Consider the following 20,571-nt stretch of genomic DNA (forward strand, 5'->3'; position numbering starts at 1 on the left):
ACCTCTAGAACAATAATGGGCTGAAAAAAAGATAAAATGTTAAGTCCCTCTACTTAAGTGAACTATATCAGCATATCTACCTTGGTCAGCAAATCTGGATTAGTGACCTGTAAGCCCAACTTAGTCAGCATGTGATATGAAACTCAACAAAGTTAATGAAATCTTGTACTAAATTGAAAGGTATGGAGACCAAGAATAAGGAAGTGACAGTTCCATTATACTCTGCCATGGTGAAATCATATCCTTGAATACAATGTTCAATTGTGGATACCAAAACTGAAGAAAGAAAATAGGAAGTTAGTGAATATCCATAGTTCAGCAACCAGAATAAGAACTAAAGTTCAGAGGGGGAGGCAAGGTGAGAACAGGATTTCTTAGAAGCTCTCTTTCAAAATATTCCAAAAACCTTACCATTATGACTCTAACTAAATTTTAGTTTAAATTTCCCACAGAAAGACCCAGTGAAACAATTCTCCAGTCCAAGAGAACTTGAAGATCTGTGGGAAGGCTCTATTCCACCAGGATTAGAAGGTATGGCAGTGACTGCCAGACATGGAATGGGGAATCTGGGTCCCTGGAGGCACCAGCTTGTGGCAGCACAAGTGGTTTCCAGACCTCCCAATCGAGGGACCATAGGCACAACCTGGATGATCAGCAAGGAAACTCTGCCAGAGTGAGCACTGAGCCCAGTCCAACATGGCCCTCAGCACAGTTGTGGTCTTTGGAGAAGCCCTGACCCTGGAAAAGTGAAGCAGGCCTGCAGGGAATTGCCCAGCAGTTGCTTCCAGAGTGCTCAGCTCATGGAAGGTGAAGGGATGGGGGGGGGGGTAGACTGTCAAGGTCTCTCCAGTATCCCTGGGACAGTCTGGAGCCCCCTATTGGCCCAGCAAAACAGGGACCCTCCTCCCAGCTCCAGGGCAGAGGGGTGTGCTTATGGTCATTCAGAGAACAAAGCACAAGCCAGGAAAGCAGTCAGAGTCTCATAAGATATTGAAGGAACTGAAGTCCTTGCGGGAATGTCCCAACAACACTCTAAAGCTCGGAAAGTACCCCCAAACCAGGGCACAGGCTGGGGAAATGAGTAAACAGAAAAAGTAACCTGACCATAAACAATTACTTTTTTTTTTTTTAGGTTTTTTTGCATGGCAATAGGGTTAAGTGGCTTGCTCAAGGCCACAAAGCTAGGTAATTATTAAGTGTCTGAGGCTGGATTTGAACTCAGATACTCCTGGGTGCTCTATGCACTGTGCCACCCAGCTGCCCCCCCCATAAACAATTACTTTGATCCTATAGAGGATCAAAACACACACTCAAAAGATGACAAAGCTCAAGCTTCTGCATCCAAAATCTCTAAGAAAAAAAATAGAAATTAGGCTCAGGCTATGGAAGAGCTCAAAAGAGTCTGAAGATCAAGTAAAGGAGGTAGAGGAAAAATTGGGAAGAGAAATGAGAGCAATACAGGAAAAACATGAAAACCAAGTCAGCAGCTTAGTCAAGAAAATACAAAAAAAAAAAATTAAATAATAACATGTTAAAAACCAGTTTAGGTGAAATGGTCAAAAAGTTAATGGGGAGAATTGGCCAGATAGAAAAGGAGATAAGAAAGCTCTCTCAAGAAAACAACTCCTTCAAATGTAGAATGGAGCAAAGAGAAGCTGATGACTTTGCAAGAAATCAAGAAACAATAAAACAATATCAAAAGAATGAAAAACTAGAAGAAAACATGAAATATCTCATTGGAAAAACTACTGACCTGGAAAACAGATCCAGAAGAGACAATTGAAAAATTATTGGTTTACATGAAAGTTATCCCCAGGAAAAGGGCCTTGACTTCATTTTTAAAGAATTCCTACAAGAAAATTGCCCTGATATCCCAGAAGCAGAGGGCAAAATAGAAATTGAGAGAATCCACTGAACTCTTGAAATAGATTCCAAAAGAAAAATCCCAAGAAATATTGTAGCCAAATTCCAGAACTCTGAAAACAAAGAGAAAATATTGGGGCGGCTAGGTGGCGCAGTGGATAAAGCACCGACCCTGGAGTCAGGGGTACCTGGGTTCAAATCTGGTCTAAGACACTTAATAATTACCTAGCCATGTGGCCTTGGGCAAGCCACTTAACCCCATTGCCTTGCAAAAATCTAAAAAGAAAAAAGAAAAAAAAAGAAAGAAAAAAAAAAGAAAATATTACAGGCAGCCAGAAAGAAACAATTCAAATATTGTGATGCTGCAGTCAGGATTACACAGGATTTGGCAAGCATCTACATTAAGAGCTCATAGAGTTTGGATTACAACTGAGAATCAAATACCTGGAAAAATTAATATCCTCTTTCAGGGGAAAAGATGGACATTCAGTGAAATATGGAAATTTCAAACTTTTCTGTTGAAATAATCAGAGCTGAACAGAAAGTTTAATCTTCAAGTAAGTACAAGACTCGGGTGAAACAGAGAGGGTGGACAGGAAGGGTAAATTATGAGGGATTTAAAGATGTTGAACTCCATGTATTCCTGCATGGAAAGAAGGTACTGATAACTCATATGAACCATTTCAAATAATAAAGCAGTTAGGAGGAGCAAAGATAGATAGATAGATAGATAGATGGATGGATAGATAAGGCACAGGAGAGAGCTGAATACAAAGGTATAATATATTATAAGGATGAAGTCAATGGGTGAAAAAGGAATATACTGGGAGAAAGGGAAAGGAAAAGTAGAATGGGCTAAGATATTTCACATAAAAGAGTCAAGAAAAAGCTTTTGCAATGGAGTGGAAGGAAGAAGGTGGGGGGGGGGGGATGAGTGAGCTTTCATTTCCAGCCGAAATGGCTCAGAGAGGAAACAATATACACATTCAATAGGGTATGGAAATCTAGCTTACTCTAGAGGAAAAAGGAGAGGAAAGTGATGGGAGAAAGGGGTGGTAGGTGACAGAGGAGAGGGTAGATCATGGGAGAGTGTAGTCAGATACAATACATTTTTTTTGTTTTTTTGCAAGGTGATGGGATTGGGTGGCCTGCCCAGGACCTCAAGATTGGTGGTTGTTGGATGACCAAGGTGGGATTTTGGTTTGGGTCCCCCTGGCCCCAGGGTCTGTGCTCTGTTCTCTGCCCCACCCAGTGGCCCCATAGCACACTTTTGAAGAGGGGCTAAGTGAAAGGAGAGATAAAATAGAATAAATGGGAGTGGGAAGGAATGAATGGAAGAAAATAAAATATAATCAACAATAGCATCTGTGGAAGAAATGTGGAAGAAACTTCTCTGATAGACTTATGACAAAAAGTGTGATCCGCCCCAGAGACAGAGCTGATGGTATCTGAACACAGACTGAAGTACAATTCTTTTTCTCTTTCTTTCACTTTATTTTTCATGAGGCTCTTCTACTTTTGTGGGGGAAAGGGGGGTTATGTTTTCTCTTCCAGCAAGATTATTTTAATAATGTGTAAATAAATTTTAAAATGTAATAAAAAAAGAACAAGTTCATGCCACCAATGTTGAGATGAAGGAAAGAGCAGATCACTGACCTAAAGAAAACTTAAGGGAAACATTGGGATTATTGCTGATGGCTATTGTTTTTTTCTTTGAAAGACAAAAACAGGCTTTACTTTCCAGTAACTGCTCACAATCAATGTGGGACACACACATCAGGATAAAGAGAAGATAATTTCTGACATCTATGGAATTCAGAATAATGTTATTAAATGAATAAAATAAAACATTATAAAGGAAGTCATTATACTGAAATACAATTTTTTAATTGCTTCCAATTTTAAACTTCTGAGATAGCAAACACCTCTAACAAATTCCTGACAGAGAGATGATAGGCTCATAGTACAGACTGAGCCTTTTTATATATCTGTTAAAAGGATTTGGTCTTAGCCCTTCCTGGTTTTTTTTTTAATTTTTTTTGTTAAAGATATTATTTGAGTTTTACAACTTTCCCCCAATCTTGCTTCCCTCCCCCCACCCCCACCCCACAGATAGCACTCCTTCAGTCTTTACTTTGTTTCCATGTTGTACCTTGATGCAAATTGGGTGTGATGAGAGAAATCATGTCCTTAAAGAGAACAGAATTCTCAGAGGTAACCAGATCAGACAATAAGATATGTTTTTTTTTTTTCCCAAATTAAAGGGAATAGTCCTTGTACTTTGTTCAAACTCCATAGCTCCTTATCTGGATACAGATGGTACTCTCCTTTGCAGACAGCCCAAAATTGTTCCCAATTGTTGCACCAATGGAATGAGCAAGTCCCTCAAGGTTGAACATCACTCCCATGTTGCTGTTAGGGTGTACAGTGTTTTTCTGGTTCTGCTCATCTCACTCAGCATCAGTTCATGCAAATCCCTCCAGGTTTCCCTGAAATCCCATCACTCCTGGTTTCTAATAGAACAATAGTGTTCCATGACATACATATACCACAGTTTGCTAAGCCATTCCCCAATTGAAGGACATTTACTGGATTTCCAATTCTTTGCCACCACAAACAGGGCTGCTATAAATATTTTTGTATGAGTAATGTTTTTACCCTTTTCCCTCATCTCTTCAGGGTATAGACCCAGTAGTGGTATTGCTGGGTCAAAGGGTATGCACATTTTTGTTGCCCTTTGGGCATAGTTCCAAATAGCTCTCCAGAAGGGTTGGATGAGTTCACAGCTCTACCAACAGTGTAATAGTATCCCAGATTTCCCACATCCCTTCCAACAATGATCATTATCCTTCCTGGTCATACTGGCCAATCTGAGAGGTGTGAGGTGGTACCTCAGGGAAGCTTTAATTTGCATTTCTTTAATAATTAATTATTTAGAGCATTTTTTCATGTGGCTATGGATTGGTTTGATCTCCTCATCTGTAAATTGCCTTTGCATATCCTTTCACCATTTGTCAATTGGGGAATGGCTTTTTGTTTTAAAAATATGACTCAGTTCTCTGTATATTTTAGAAATGAGTCCTTTCTCAGAATCATTAATTGTAAAGTTTCCCAATTTACTAATTTTCTTTTGATCTTGATTACATTGGTTTTATCTGTGCAAAAGCTTTTTATTTTAATGTAATCAAAATCATCTAATTGGTTTTTAGTGATGTTCTCCAGTTCTTCCTTAGTTATAAACTGTTCCCCTTTCCATAGATCTGACAGGTAGACTAGTCCTTGATCTTCTAATTTGCTTATAGTATTGTTTTTTATGTCTATGTCCTGTAACCATTTGGATCTTATCTTGGAAAAGGGTGTGAGGTGTTGGTCTAATCTAAGTTTCTTCCATACTAACTTCCAATTATCCCAGCAGTTTTTATCAAAGAGGGAGGTTTTATCCCAGGGGCCTGACTCTTTGGGTTTATCAAACAGCAGATTACTATAATCCTCTCCTGCTTTTACACCTAGTCTATTCAACTGGTCCACCACTCTATTTCTTAGCCAATACCAAACAGTTTTGATGACTGATGCTTTATAATATAATTTTAGATCCGATAGTGCTAAGCCACCTTTGTTTGCATTTTTTTTTCATTAAGCTCCTGGCAATTCTTGACTTTTTATTTCTCCATATGAATTTGCTTATAATTTTTTCTAACTCATTAAAGTAATTTTTTTGGAATTTTGATTGGTAGGGCACTAAACAGATAGTTTAGTTTTGGTAGAATTGTCATTTTTATTATATTAGCTCTACCTATCCATGAGCAGTTGATATTTGCCCAGTTATTTAAATCTAATTTAATTTGTGTGAGAAGTGTTTTATAATTGTTTTTAAAAAGATTTTGAGTCTGTCTTGGCAAACAGACTCCCAAATATTTTACACTGTCTGAGGTTACTTTGAATGGAATTTCTCTTTCTAGCTCTTCCTGCTGTTTCTTGCTAGACATATATAGAAAAGTTGAGGATTTATGAGGGTTTATTTTATAACCTGAAACTTTGCTAAAATTGCTAATTGTTTCCAGTAGTTTTTTAGATGATTTCTTGGGATTCTCTAGGTAGACCATCATGTCACCTTCAAAGAGTGAGAGTTTTGTCTCTTCATTCTAATTCCTTCAATTTCTTTTTCTTCTCTAATTGCTGATGCTAACATTTCTAATACAATATTGAATAGTAGTGGTGATAATGGGCACTCTTGTTTGACCCCTGATCTTATTGGGAATGCCTCTAGCCTCTCCCCATTGAATATAATGCTTGTTGATGGTTTCAGATAGATACTGCTAATTATTTTAAGGAACCGTCCATTTATTCCTACACTCTCTAGTGCTTTTAATAGGAATGGATGCTGTATTTTGTCAAAAGCTTTTTCAGAATCTATTGATATGATCATATGATTTCTGATAGGTTTGTTATTGATATAATTGAGTATACTAACAGTTTTCCTAATATTGAACCATCCCTGCATTCCTGGAATAAATCCTACTTGATCATAATATATTATCCTAGTGATGACTTGTTATAGTCGTTTTGCTAAGATTTTATTTAGGATTTTTGCATCTATATTCATCAGGGAAATAGGTCTATAATTTTCTTTCTCTGTTTTAACTCTTCCTGGTTTAGGTAACAGTACCATATTGGCTTCATAGAAAGAGTTAGGCAGAGTTCCATCTTTCCCTATTTTTCCAAAGAGTTCATATAGGATTGGAAGTAATTATTCCTTAAATGTTTGGTAGAATTCACTTGTGAATCCATCAGGCCCTGGAGATTTTTTTTTAGGGAGTTCAATAATGGCTTGTTGAATTTCTTTTTCTGAGATGGGGTTGTTTAGGTATTTAATCTCTTCTTCATTTAACCTGGACAACTTATATTTTTATAAATATTCATCCATTTCACTTAGATTATCCAATTTATTGGCATAGAGTTGGGCAAAATAATTTCAAATTATTACTTTAATTTCCTCCTCATTGGTGGTGAGTTCACCTTTTTCATTTATAATACTAGCAATTTGGTTTTCTTCTTTCTTTTTTTTAAATCAATTTCATTGATTAATATTCTCAAAACCTCAACTGGTCAAATGGAAAGCTCTTTCAAAAGCAGAATTGACCAATTGGAAAAGGAGCTGCAAAAGGTTAATGAAGAAAACTCCTCCCCACAAAAAATAATGGAGTCTACAGAAACTAATGACTCCATGAGACAATAAGAGTCAGTTAAATAAAATCAAAAAAATAGAAAAAATAGAAGCAAATGTAAAATACCTCATCAAAAAACCACTGACCTCGAGAATAGATCGAGGAGGGGCAAACTGAAAATTATAGGACTTCCTGAAAACATCGAAGAGAAAAAAAGCCTGGACTTAATAGTACAGGATCTAGTGATGGAAAACTGCCCTGATATCATGGAATCGGTTTATCAATTTCATTGGTTTTTTAATAATACCAACTTTTGGTTTTATTTATTAATTCAACAGTGTTTTTGCTTTTGATTTTTACTAATTTCTCCTTTAATTTTTAAAATTTCTAATTTGGTATTTGATTGGGGATTTTTGATTTCTTCTTTCTCTAATTTTTTTAGTTGCATGTTTAGTTCATTGATTTCCTTTTTCTCCAATTTATTTATATAAGCATTTAGAGCTATAATATATCCCCTGAGAGTTGCTTTGAATGAATCCCATACGTTTTGGTATGTTGTTTCATTATTATCATTATCTAGGATAAAATGGTTAATTCTTTCTATAATTTGTTTTTTGGTCCACTCATTTTTTAAAATGAGGTTATTCAGTTTCCAATTTGCTCTGGGTCTGTATCTCCTTGGTCCAGTATTGCATATGACTTTTATTGCATTGTGATCTGAGAAAGATGTATTCACTATTTCTGCCTTTCTGCAGTTGATCTTTAGGTTTTTATGTCCTAGTACATGGTCAATTTTTGTATAAGTTCCATGAACTGCAGAGAAAAAGGTATATTGCTTTCTATCCCCATTCAGTTTCCTCCCTAAGTCTACCATATCTAATTTTTCTAACAATCTATTTACCTCCCTAATTTCTTTCTTGTTTGTTTTATGATTTGATTTATCTAGATCTGATAGTGGGAGGTTGAGGCCTCCTACTAGTAGAATTTTGCTGTCTATGTCTTCCTGTAATTCTTTCAGCTTCTCCTCTAAGAATTTGGGTGCTTTCGCACTGGGTGCATATATATTCAATATTGAAATGACTTTATTGTCTATTGGTACCTTTTAGTAGGATAAAGTTTCCTTCCTTATCTCTTTTAACACTATCTATTTTTGCTGCTACTTTGTCTGAGATAAGGATTGCTACCCCTGCTTTTTTTACTTCAGCTGAAGCAAAATATATTTTGCTCCAGCCTTTTACCTTTACTTTATATGTATCTCTCTGCTTCAAATGAGTTTCTTGTAAGCAGCATATTGTAGGATTCTGGTTTTTAATCCACTCTGCTATTTGCTTACGTTTTAAGGGATAGTTCATCCCATTCACATTCAAGGTTATGATAGCTAATTCTTTATTGCCCTCTGTGCTATCTTCCCTTTTTGTATTTTTACCCCTTTCCCCCCCTTTTATCCATATTCCCCAGTATTTTGTTTTTGAATACCACCCCCTTCAGTGTTTGCCCTCCTATATCACACCCTCCCCTTTTTTTCCCCTTTCCCTTTTTCCCTTCCCTTCTTTTTGTTATTTCCCCTTATTTCCCCCACTCCCCTTCCCTTTCTCTGCCCCCCTCCCCTTTTCCCCTTTTAATACTTGAAAGGTTAGGTGTTTTATAAGTTAACTGAGTCTGTGTAGGTTGACTTTAAGCCAAGTCTGATGAGAAGAAGATTCAGGTGTTTCTCCTCTGCTCGCTTCTTCCCTTCTATTACCATAGGATTTTTGGTACCTCTTAGTGTAATGAGATTTGTCCCATTCAATCCCCTCCCTCCTCGTGTCTCTTTCCTGTCCCCCTTTTTAGGGAGGTAGTGTATTTTTTTAGATCATTCTCTCTAGGTCATAGAAAATTCTGAGTGTCTGTCCCTTCTAGTTCAGTATATTCTATTGAATAGAGTCAAAATTCCTGAGAGTAATTAGAGTCTTTCTCCCAAGTGGGGTTAAAGCCAGTTACATCCCATTAGATAGCAGTCTCATGGATAGGTCATGGATGTCCATCATTTCTGGCTAGGTATATTCTCTCTGTTAGAGTTACATTTCTCAGGATTTGTGAGAGTCTCTTCCCCTCACCCCCCATGCTGGAATATAGCCAGTTTCAACTTACTGGATTGCATTTTTTTCCTTTTACCCCCTTTTCATGTGTCTCTTGAACCTCTTGTTTTATGTCCAAATTTTCTGTTTAGCTCTGGTCTTTTCATCAGAAATTTTGGGAATTTTTCCATTTCATTAAATGTCCATCTTTTTCCCTGGAAGAGAAGGCTTAGCTTTGCAGGAAAGTAGACTCTTGGCTGCATTCTAAGCTTCCTTGCTCTTCGAAATATCTAGTTCCAGGCCCTTCGATCCCTTAACGTTGATGCATCCAGGTCCTGCGTGATCTTTACTGTGGCTCCTTGATATTTAAATTGTATATTTAAATTGTTTCTTTCTGGCTGCTTGCAGGATTTTCTCTTTTATCTGATAGTTCTGCAGTTTGGCCACAACATTCCTTGGTGTTTTCATTTTAGGATCTTTTTCTGGTGGGGATCGATGTACTCTTTCAATAACGACTTTGCCCTCCGATTCCATGATATCAGGGCAGTTTTCCATCACGAGATCCTGTAATATTAAGTCCAGGCTTTTTTTCTGTTCAATGTTTTCAGGAAGTCCTATAATTTTCAGGTTGCCCCTCCTCGATCTATTCTCGAGGTCAGTGGTTTTTTTTTGATGAGGTATTTTACATTTGCTTCTATTTTTTCTATTTTTTGATTTTATTTAACTGACTCTTATTGTTTCATGGAGTCATTAGTTTCTATAGACTCCATTATTTTTTGGGGGGAGGAGTTTTCTTCATTAACCTTTTGCAGCTCCTTTTCCAATTGGTCAATTCTGCTTTTGAAAGAGCTTTCCATTTGACCAGTTGAGGTTTTGAGAGAATTAATTTCTTTTTGCATTTGCTCGTTTGAGGATCAGAGAGAATTATTCTCATTTTGTAATTGTCCAATTGATGATCTGAGAGATTTATTCTCCTTTTGTATTTGTCCAATTGTCCTTTCTAAGGTTTTGTTTTCTTGTTGCAAGGTATTGTCTCTCCCAAATTTTTAAGCTCCTTCCTTATTTCTTCAAGGAAGTCTTTCTGTGCTAGATACCAGATTGTATTCTCCTCAGAGGTTCCAGGTCTCTCTGAGTTGGGGTCTTTCCCTTCCAAGAATTTTTCTATGGATCCACCTTTCTTTACCTTTCCGCTGACCCTTCTTCATTATGCTAAGACCTTGAGTTGGTGGGGGGGGCTGGTTCACCTGGGCTTGGAATCGCTAAAGGCTTTACTGAGTGCAGTTTCTATGGCTGGCCAGTAGGAGGTGCTGGTTGCTTTCTCTGGAGTGTCTGTGACCTTGTTTGAGAGGCCTTCTCCCTTTGCTTGAGGGAAGGAATTGGAGCTATTGAATTCTTTTGCCTTCAATCAATGGTGGGCTTTACCCTGACCTGAGGTCATTCCTCAGCTGGGCTGGTTCTTTTGGTCACACACCTGGACCTGAGGCAGAAGTAGTTTGCAATTGTTTGTTTTGGAGGAGGCCTCAGTGCAATGGAGGTGTGGACTTAGAGTTTCTCAGATCCGAGGAGCCCAGGGATGGCATCCTCAGCAATCCTGCACCAGACCTCTCCCCACAGCCCCTTCCCCAAGCTCCAGGGGGACAGCACCAACACCAGTACCTCTGCTTCCCCGCGGACCCAAGTCCCCTTCGTACAGCCCTACCGCTGATACAGCAGGTCCAAATCTCCGGCCCTCAGACTCCCAGTTCCAATTCAGCTGTTAATCTCGCTGATCCCGGACTGATCTTCCCTCGGAGCCCAGACTCACCTGGCAGTACTCAGGCAAGGCTGCTGCAGGAGACAAATCCTGAGGTAGATTTTCCTCTCCTGGCTTTTCCTTCTGGGTTTCCTGGTTCGAATTTCTTTTAAGAAGTTTGTTTCATGTGATAGATGGGGAAGAGATCAGGAGACTTTAGATCTGTGCCTGTCTTCTCTCCACCATCTTGGCCGGAAGTCCGCTGATGGCTATTGTTAAGTCATTTCAGTCATTCAGCTCTTTGTGCTGATTGGCAAACATACTGGAGTGGTTTAAGTGACTTGCCCAGAGTCACACAGCTAGAGTCCAAGGTCATATTTGAACTCAGGAAGATTAGTTTTCCTGAATACAGGCCCTGCATTCTATCTACTGTGCCACTTAGCTGCTTGGGTATTGGGGTCAAATTTAAAGGGCTATATAATAAAAAAGGGGGCATAGATTTGTTAATGTTTTAGCCTCTGGAGTCAAGGATAGAAAGGATACTGAGGACAATTTGGTTGTGATAGAAAAGGAGACCATCCTATCAATTAGAGTTATTCCAAAGTAGAATGATCTCACTTACTGGCAGGCTTCCGACAAAAATGGATGGCATTGCAAGATAGGATTTTGGTGATGATGACTGAGGTCTATCCCTTCACTGAAATTCTTGACTCTTGTGTTTTGGTACCCAAAACACCTTGCCAGAAGTCCAATATTCCTTATACAACATCTTAACATTTGCATAGAAATATATTCCCTCACTTCTACACCTCATTTAGCATCCACTGAATGAAAATGTATACTGCTGAAATATTTCCAAATAAAACTGCATGAAAACATCAATTAAGGCACAAAAGCTCTTTGCTGGGGATACAAAACAGGGAGAGAATAAGAAGAATGAGTCAAAGAAGATAACTAAAGACAGAATCTGGGGCGGGGAGTGGGGGGTGGGAGGGGGAGGAACTGAGAGAATCTCATTCTAGTTGAAACTAAGAGAATCTCATTCTAGCTGAATGCAAAGCATAGAGGTTATATGCAAGTCAGGGAAAAGAAATAAGTATTCATACAGTGCCTACCATATGCCAGGCACTGTGCTAAGCACATTTCAAAATGACTCTCTTATTGCAAAGACAAGAAGACAAGCAGTTTATATGTGGTGGAAGGGAAGGGTACCAAGAGAACCAAATGATTTCACAATCATATTAAGCTGAGCAGATGCTTTTCAGTTCATTGGCCTCTTATTTTCTTCCCTTTCCTTTAAATTAAGCTTTCATATCACATCAGTTAAGTCTAAATACTTCAGGATTTTTATCTGATACCTTGATGACTCTATCATAGTTAATTATATAATTCAGGGTAGCTAGAATGCTGTGCCTACAATTAGAAAAACTCTCCTTGAGTTCAAATCCAACCTCAGACACTTACTTGCTGAGATCCTGGGTAAGTCACTGAACCCTGTCTGCCTGAGTTACCCCTTCTGTAAAATGAGCTGGAGAAGGAAATGGCAAACCACTTCAGTATCTTTGCCAAGAAAACCCTAAATGGAGTCGCGAAGATAGGGTACAACTGAAATGACTAATGATAATAGCAAACAAGTTCTTTATTAGGGCCCACAAACATGACACAATTCTATCAAGTATCTCAAGTCTTAAGGTTACAAATACTTGTTGGAAAGTAAATTGAAATTTAGATGATAAATTGAATCCTCAAGCTATATCATAAGAAGATCAAAGAAACAGGAGGACTGACTTTGCAATTTACCTTAAAGAGACTCAATTTTATATTTTACACACTGAAAAATTCTGTGGAATACATTTATTCTCTGACAGAAATTTCTTACGCAAAAGTTGCATATCCATTTTAGTTATGTATAGAAGACCTGTTTCCAAATTCATTTTGAGAATCATGATAGGTTATTTTATCATGTCAAAATTTTTAAGAGTGTGTCTCTTTGTGTATACCTAATAAAAGTAACTCCCTTCGAACTCATTATAAATATGGAAAATGGTCTAAAACAAAAATTATATATAAAGAAAAGAATTAATGAACATTCAATATTGCCTTTAAATAATATGGAACTAAAGAGAAAGAAATTAGTTGGATCATATGGAACCAAAAAGAAGGAAGTTATGGCCATTAAAACCTAATTCAGTCACTTTAAGGTAGCTAGGTAATAAGGTCTTTTACATGAAGTCAGGAAAACATGAATTCAAATCTGGCTATTTACTAGCTGTGTGACCATGGACAAATCACTTAACTTTGGTTTGCCCTCAGTTTCCTCATTTGTAAAGTGGACATAATAGCATCTACCTCCCAAGGTTGCTGCAAAAAGAAAACTGAGAGAAATATGTGTAGAGCACTTTGCAAACTTTAAAGTACTATATAAGAGCTAGCTATTACTACTCTGAAGGCCTGGGCATGGCCAGGATGGAAACAGACCATATTTTGGATGATCTACAAAGTTGTTGATGATGTTTGTCCTTCATTCATTTTTTTTATTTTTCTGCAAAGCAATGGGGTTAAATGGCTTGCCCCAGGCCACACAGCTAGGTAAGTGTCTGAGGCCGGATTTGAACTCAGGTACTCCTGACTCCAGGGCTGCTGCTCTATCCACTGCACCACCTAGCTGCCCCAACTGTGCCATCTAGCCACCCCTGTCCTTCATTCTTTTTTTGCTTCCTTCAAATTTACAGTAAATGGAGAAAGGCCTGGTCCATTAGAGGAAGGATCTGAGAAGTAGTGCATTACACAATCTACATGATGGACAAAGGTGTAGACCACAGGGGATGGGGAACCAACATCACAATCACATGGGAAGAGGAGGGGTAAACCAGACTAGTGTAGCCTAGTCCTAGCTCTGTATGTGTGGGACTCAGGAGGACTACATGAAGAGCTTAGTTTTTGGCTTGAATGATGTCCAGAAATTCAGGTTTAAGGGAAGCTCCACCCACCAGGAAGCCATCCACGATTCAGCCTGGCTGGCAAGCTCCTTACAGTTGGCCCCTGTCACAGAGCCTCCATAAATGATCCTAGTAGACTATGATACACTTTCTGAGACATGGGTCTTAAGCCAGCCCCGAAGCTTCTCATGTACCTCCTGAGCCTGCTGAGGAGTAGCTGTCTTGCCAATACCAATAGCCCAGACTGGTTCATAGGCTAGAACGACTTTGCTCCAGTCCTTCACGTTATCTGCAATGGCCTTGGTCTGGTCAAAGACAACCTTCTCAGTGATTCCAGCTTCCCTCTCATCCAACTTCTCACCAATACAGGCAATCACTCCTAGGCCTTCTGACAGAGCATGGGCTACCTTCTGCCCAATAAGCTCATCTGACTCCCCAAAGATGTGTCTCCTTTCAGAGTGTCCCAAGATCACCCAGCTGGTGCCGCAATCCTTAATCATGGCAGGGCTGATCTCCCCAGTAAAAGCTCCCTTGGGCACTTTGTAGCAGTTCTGAGCAGCTACACCAAATTTTCCATCCAGTTTCTGGTGCACGAAGTCAAGGTAGATAGAAGGAGTTCCACATACCACTTTGGTGTTGGCGGGCACCTTGGCCCCATTGAGCGAAGCGACGAGATCCCCCAGAGCCTTCTTGTCCCCATTCATCTTCCAGTTGCCCCCGACGAAGAACTTGCGCAGCGCCATGGCTGCGGGGAAGCGGCGGCTCCGAGGAGAGTGGTCAGTGGCAGTGCACTCTGCCCTTCATTCTTGAAGAAGACTATGACATCAGGGAGGTGACAGAACAAGAAGTGGATTTGAATGAGGGGTTGCTATGCTAAGTCACCAACCTCACTTTTTCCTCCACAGTCATTTGGATCTAGTGAACAGATTTGAATCAGGACAACTAGAGATGGCCCTGGATGTGAGGCAGTCAGGGTTAAGAGACTGGTCCAAGGTCACACAGCTAGGATGTGTCTGAGACCAGATTCAAGCTCCCCTCCTCCTCCTCCAAGGCCAGTGCACAAACCTGCCCTGAAATCTGGAAAGTACTCAACAAACAAAGTCAATAAATCCATGCCATGTTGTCTTGGAGAAGCATGAGACTGGATACTGAAGACAAAGAATTGAAAACAACAGTTTCTGCCTTCAAGGAGTTTACAGTCTAAAAGAAAATCCAAATGACAAGGAGGAAGAAAACCAATGGGGAGATCATGGTAACAACACAAAGGATATTAGTGGCTTAGAGAAGTGAGGAGACAGCAAATCAAATTGCTTTGCCAGGAGGCACCAGGTTTCAGCTTGGTCTTACTGAGACAAACCCTATTGGAAGGGAACAAGAGGCCCAAAGATTCTCTGATCTTCTGTTAGCCAGATGCAGCAGGGAGCCTGCCAAAGTGCTACAGTGAGTAGGGAGTACCCTATGGAGCCGTCTGGGGAAGGGATTATCAGCTGATCCCCTGCCTCCAAAGTTAAGGATGGTTCAAGGTCCACACATAAGCAAGGTCCTGCCAGTGAGGGGGGACAGCAAGCTTTGGGGGATTGATCCCTTTCTTGTTGTTGTCTCTTCCCTTTCTCTGGGTATTAGGCTCTGGACAACATGCAGCCTGTGAGGTAATATGAATTCTTTGGCAACTATCAAACACCTGAATTCTTTAAAAACCACAGGAATCCAACAGAAAAAAAGGTAAATATCCCTGCGGAGCCAGTGCTAATTAGCAAGGAGGGCTACTGAAGAAGGGCTTATAGCAGGGAGGGGTCACAGTTACTTTTAGGTCCTTTTTGAATAAATAATATTGCAGAGACAGCAAGAAAGTAGTCCCTATGATCAGACATTACCCAGTGCCCACCATAAAACCACCAACATTACTGGAACACTTAATGGATCCCTGGATAAAATGTCAGTTTTTCCCTGAACTTTTAGTACAGCAGATCCTTGGATCTCTGACAACACATTTGGATTTCAATTCAATTTTGTTTAATTTTAATTTATTTTTCTGTTTCTCTGAAAATGTGGGTATTAACTTTATCCTCTAAAAGGACCTTGTCAAATCATTTAGAAATACGGGACCCACCTAAAACTATAAAATCTAGTACAGTCTTTTTTTGGATTCCACCTTTCTGTCTGAGAAGAAAGAGGATCGGCACCATCTTAGCAGAGAAACCTCTTTGCACTTCACTTTTCCTTCCAACAACACAGATCATCAGTGCCCCCTGCTGACAACATGAAATATGAATCTTGAAAGTAGTGAAGGGACCACCAGCATGCATCAGGGGAATCACTCAGATTCTAGAAACCAGGATGTACTTTTAGAGGTCTTATAATTCAGTCTATTCATTTAATAAAGACTGCAGGATTTGGAATTAGAAAGGTTCTCTCACATATAAATTAGTTCAACACACTGATTTTATAGGGGAAGAACCTGAGACCAGAAAGAGAAGTGACTTGTCCAAGGTCATACAGATAAGTCATTAAAATTTGGGTCAAAAAGCAATGCAACATGGCACTTCAAACTGATGAGGAATTTAAGAACCAAGAAAATAATGTCAGAAAAGAAATTTTTTCCTCAACATTTTACATATATATGAATATCTAGCCAACCTTTCTTTAAACTGGTTTCACCTTCCAAAGATGTTTTAATGAGATGACACTGCCCATAATTATTTCTCTTCTTAAGATTTTACAAATGATTGGCGCCATTTCTTCCTATTTGTCAAGGAAGTTAGATATTTGTTCCCTAAGGCTTTCAGGGTTCTATTTAGACCCTTTCTAGTAATAAGTAATTTATAGTTGTTAAGCTTCACAATGAAATTATTATAGCAATTACTCAAGTCATTTGATATATTTGATATTCTTGATGTTCAATTACTTGTTTAAATAATTCAGGGTTAAATTGTTTTGATTGTATGGCACATATTTTTGTTATTATTCTTTCTTTTAAAAAAAATCTAATTCTAACTTTGCAAAGATAGCTAACTCAAGAACAGTAGTTTTAGGATGATATTTTGCTGATTTCATCTAGCCCAGTACAGTCCCTTGCAGTATAAACTAGAAATAAAGGGGATCTTTAATTACTTAATAGAGTGTGGTTGGTCAATTCTCAGCAAAACAAATGGATAATGAACTTCTTTTGCCCTTCTGCTTGCTAAATCCTGCCTTGTCCAACAGATCCTAATCCAGGAGATAGTCCCTTCTATTATCTTCACTTGTCTATCTTCAATCTATCCCTTACTTCTATATTACTTACAAACATGTCTCCCGTCCCTCAAAAAACATAATCTTACTTGATCCTTCCCATCCCTACCAACTACTGTCCTATATCATTTCTGTCAATTCATGCTAAATTCCTTGAGAAGACCTCCCCCAAAAGGTGTCTCCACTTCCTCTCCCTTACTCTCAAGTACTTAACTCTCTGAATTCTTAAAAGTCTGGATTCTGACTTCATCATTCAACCAAAATTGCTCTCTCTAAAATTTCTAATGATCTTTTAACTGTAGAATCCAATGGCTTTTCCTTATTTTTCATCCTTCTTGACCACTTAGCTGTGAGCTTCTTGGGAGCAGGGCTTGTCCTTTGTCTTTCTCTTTATTCCCAGCTTTTAGCCTAGTTCTGGGTCCACAGTAGGCATTTAATAAATGTTCACTGACTGACAGATTTCAATATGTATTTGGAAAGATAGCATATAGATCCTGTGCAACAGAATAGATATATGTTTAGAGACAGATGGATAGAGATCTATAGTTAGTGACAGACAGAGGTACGGACAGGTAGATAAACAAACACAGACAGACAGATATAGACATAAAACATATAACTAGACAGCAAACAGATAGACAAATAGATCTAGGATAATTGTAGGAAAAAAGCTGGACCCCAAACTGAAAAGAAGGAAGACTGATGGCTTTCAGGAAATCGCCAAGTTCTTATGCTGACCGTAAATTTCCATAAAAGTATGGGTATATATATCTCTTCAATATGAATATTTTACCAGTATTTTAAGGCACAACATTGCCTCTTAAGAATCAAAGATGAAAAAAAAAAGAATCAAAGATGAAAAAAAAGAATCAAAGATGAATATCACACAGAGGGCAGTGACAAAATATAATCAAAGAGAAATTTCAAAGAGCAGGAGTAAAGGGCATCGAGGAAGAATTGATAGGAAGAGGAGATGGACTGTTAAGAGCAGGTACATCTGTGCTCTACTGATATCCTTAAGATATTTAAAGAAAGTTAAGGGAGGTTTGGATGGACAGTCATATGAAAGACTTTTAGCATGGTAGAGAAGAGTCACATAAGATAAACGGTGCAAATAAGTTATAAACTATCACTGGAGGAAAATGTATGAGATAACAAAAAAAGAAGAAATGGTAAGATAGAAAGTTTTTCAGATTTCAAAGGTCATTTAACCCAAAATGAAAAAAACTTTGAAATGCTGGATTTAAAATCAATTATTCAGGTCCAGTTATCAAGTTAAAAATGCATACTTCAAAACATTTATTCCAAAAACCAGAACTGAATTCACAACATCTCCTAGAAATATTAAAACACACATGTGAAAAATTTTAGGTTTCATTCTTCACCTACTTTTCTTCTGTAGTCAGAGGACAGAAACAATGTAAGGAAATAGGCTTAACTATTATTCTTTCGAAAGGGAAACCTCTGACATACACTTCTAGCTATTTCTCTCATCATCCTATTTTTGCCTCTTTGGGAAAAGGGGAAGGGGAGAGAGAACAGGAGGATGTCTTTCTGTGATTGTCCTTTCAGAAGATGAACTTCAGGTTCAGTATCACTTAAGTGGAAAAAAAAATTCTATGTTTTTCAGTTTTTGATCCAGAAGAGCTATATACTGGGAATGAAAATCGTCACATACATTATGAAAGGAAAAAATCAACAGGCAAATATAAAGGATAACAAGAAATTACAAAAAAAAAAATTACAAGAGATTCAGAAAGAAAACTTAAATATGCCTAGAATAGAAGTTCTTAACCTTGGATTTATTTATTTTTATTTTTTATTTATTTATTTTTTATTCTCATTTTGTGCAAATGTTTTTTTTTACATTAATAAAATACTCTTGTTTACAAGTAAAGAAAATACCCCTCCCCCCATGAAAATATATAGACTTGCTTGGGTGAAAAAAGTAAAGGGGAGAGAAAAAAATTAAAATTAAAAAATAATAGTAATAATTGTAGGTATGGCCAGGTGGCGCAATGGACGAAGCACCAGCCCTGGAGCCACGAGCACCTGAGTCCATATCCAGCCTCATAAACCCAATAATCACCCAGCCATGTGACATGCAAGCCACCCGATCCCCACTGCCCTGCAAAAACCAAAAAGAAGGAAAAAAAAGGACCCAAAATGAAATAAAATAGTAATAATAGTAGGGGTGGCTGGGTGGCAGACAGAGCATTGGCCCTTGAGCCAGGAGCACCTGGGTCTGAATCCAGCCCCAGACACCCAAAGATCACCCTGCTATGTGGCCCCAGGCAAGCCACCCAGCCCCACTTGCCCTGCACCCTCCCCCAAATAATAATAACAAAAAATGTGCTTCAGTCTTTGTTCCAACACCAACAACTCTGTCATGGGTGGATCTCATTCTTTATGATAAGTCCATCACAAAAGTTACTTCCATATTTTTCCACTGTTGCCATTGCTGATCGCAACTCCCTCCTTTCTTATTTCTCCACTACCATTTACTATATTTTCTCTCTCCTTTCACTCTGACTCTGCTGTAGGGTCGCTGACTGGTGCAGCAGACAGATCCCTGGTCCTGGGGCCAAGAAGCCCTGAGCCCCCATACCACCCCTTAGGCCCAGAATCCACCTGGCCCTATGGTCCTGGGCAGGCCTTCCAATCCCAGCCCCTTGCAAGAAGTAAAAAGGAAAATGTGTTATATCTGACCACTCTCCACCCCTGGTCCATCCTCTCCTCCTTTATTCACATCCTCACCCCTTCCCCCTGCTCCCCCTTCCTTCTTACTCCAGATGTCTATACCCCATTGGGTATATTTGCTGTTTCCTCTCCTAGCCATCTCTGATGAGAGCAAAGATTCCCTCATTCCCCCTTGCCTCCCCCTTCCATATCATTGCAATAGCTCATTGTAATAAAAAAAATCTTATTATGTGAAATATCCGGGACTATTCCCCCTCTCCTTTTTCTTTCTCCCATTCCATTTCCCTTTTTTTCCTATTGATTGCATTTTTACACCATATTTTATCTTCAAATTCAGATTTCTCCTGTGCTTCAACTATAAAAGCTCCCTCTACCTGCTCTATTAACTGAGAAGGTGCATATGAGTATTATCAGTGTCATTTTTCTATGCAGGAATACATGCAGTTCATCCTCATGAAGTCCCTCATATTTCCCCCCTCTTCTCCAATCTCCATGCTTCACCTGAGTCCTGTATCTGAAGATCAAACCTTCTGTTCAGCTCCGGCCATTCCAAAAGGAACATTTGAAATTCCCCTGGTTCATTGAAAGTCCATCTTTTTCCCTGGAAGAGGACATTCAGCCTTGCTGGGTAGTTCATTCTTGGCTGCATTCTAAGCTCTTTTGCCTTTCGGTATATTGTATTCCAAGCCCTACGAGCTTCCAATGTAGTTGCTGCTAAGTCCTGTGTGATCCTGACTGCAGCTCCATGATATCTGAACTGTGTCCTTCTGGCTGCTTGTAATATTTTCTCTTTGACTTGGGAGTTCTGGAACTTGGCTATAATATTCCTAGGGGTTGGTTTTTTGGGATCTCTTTGTAGGGGGGATCGGTGGATTCTCTCCATT

General features: G+C 39.0%; 1 protein-coding gene and 1 pseudogene across 1 annotated transcript in view; both read right to left on the reverse strand.

Annotated features, from left to right (window-relative positions):
- The window catches only part of TTLL5 (tubulin tyrosine ligase like 5), a 469,247-nt gene that overhangs the window by 437,580 nt on the left and 11,096 nt on the right, over positions 1–20,571 (reverse strand).
- On the reverse strand, positions 8,651–19,219 carry LOC141522323 (triosephosphate isomerase pseudogene; annotated as a pseudogene).

The sequence above is a fragment of the Macrotis lagotis genome, chromosome 4, assembly GCF_037893015.1.
Source record: "Macrotis lagotis isolate mMagLag1 chromosome 4, bilby.v1.9.chrom.fasta, whole genome shotgun sequence".
NCBI lineage: Eukaryota > Metazoa > Chordata > Mammalia > Peramelemorphia > Peramelidae > Macrotis > Macrotis lagotis.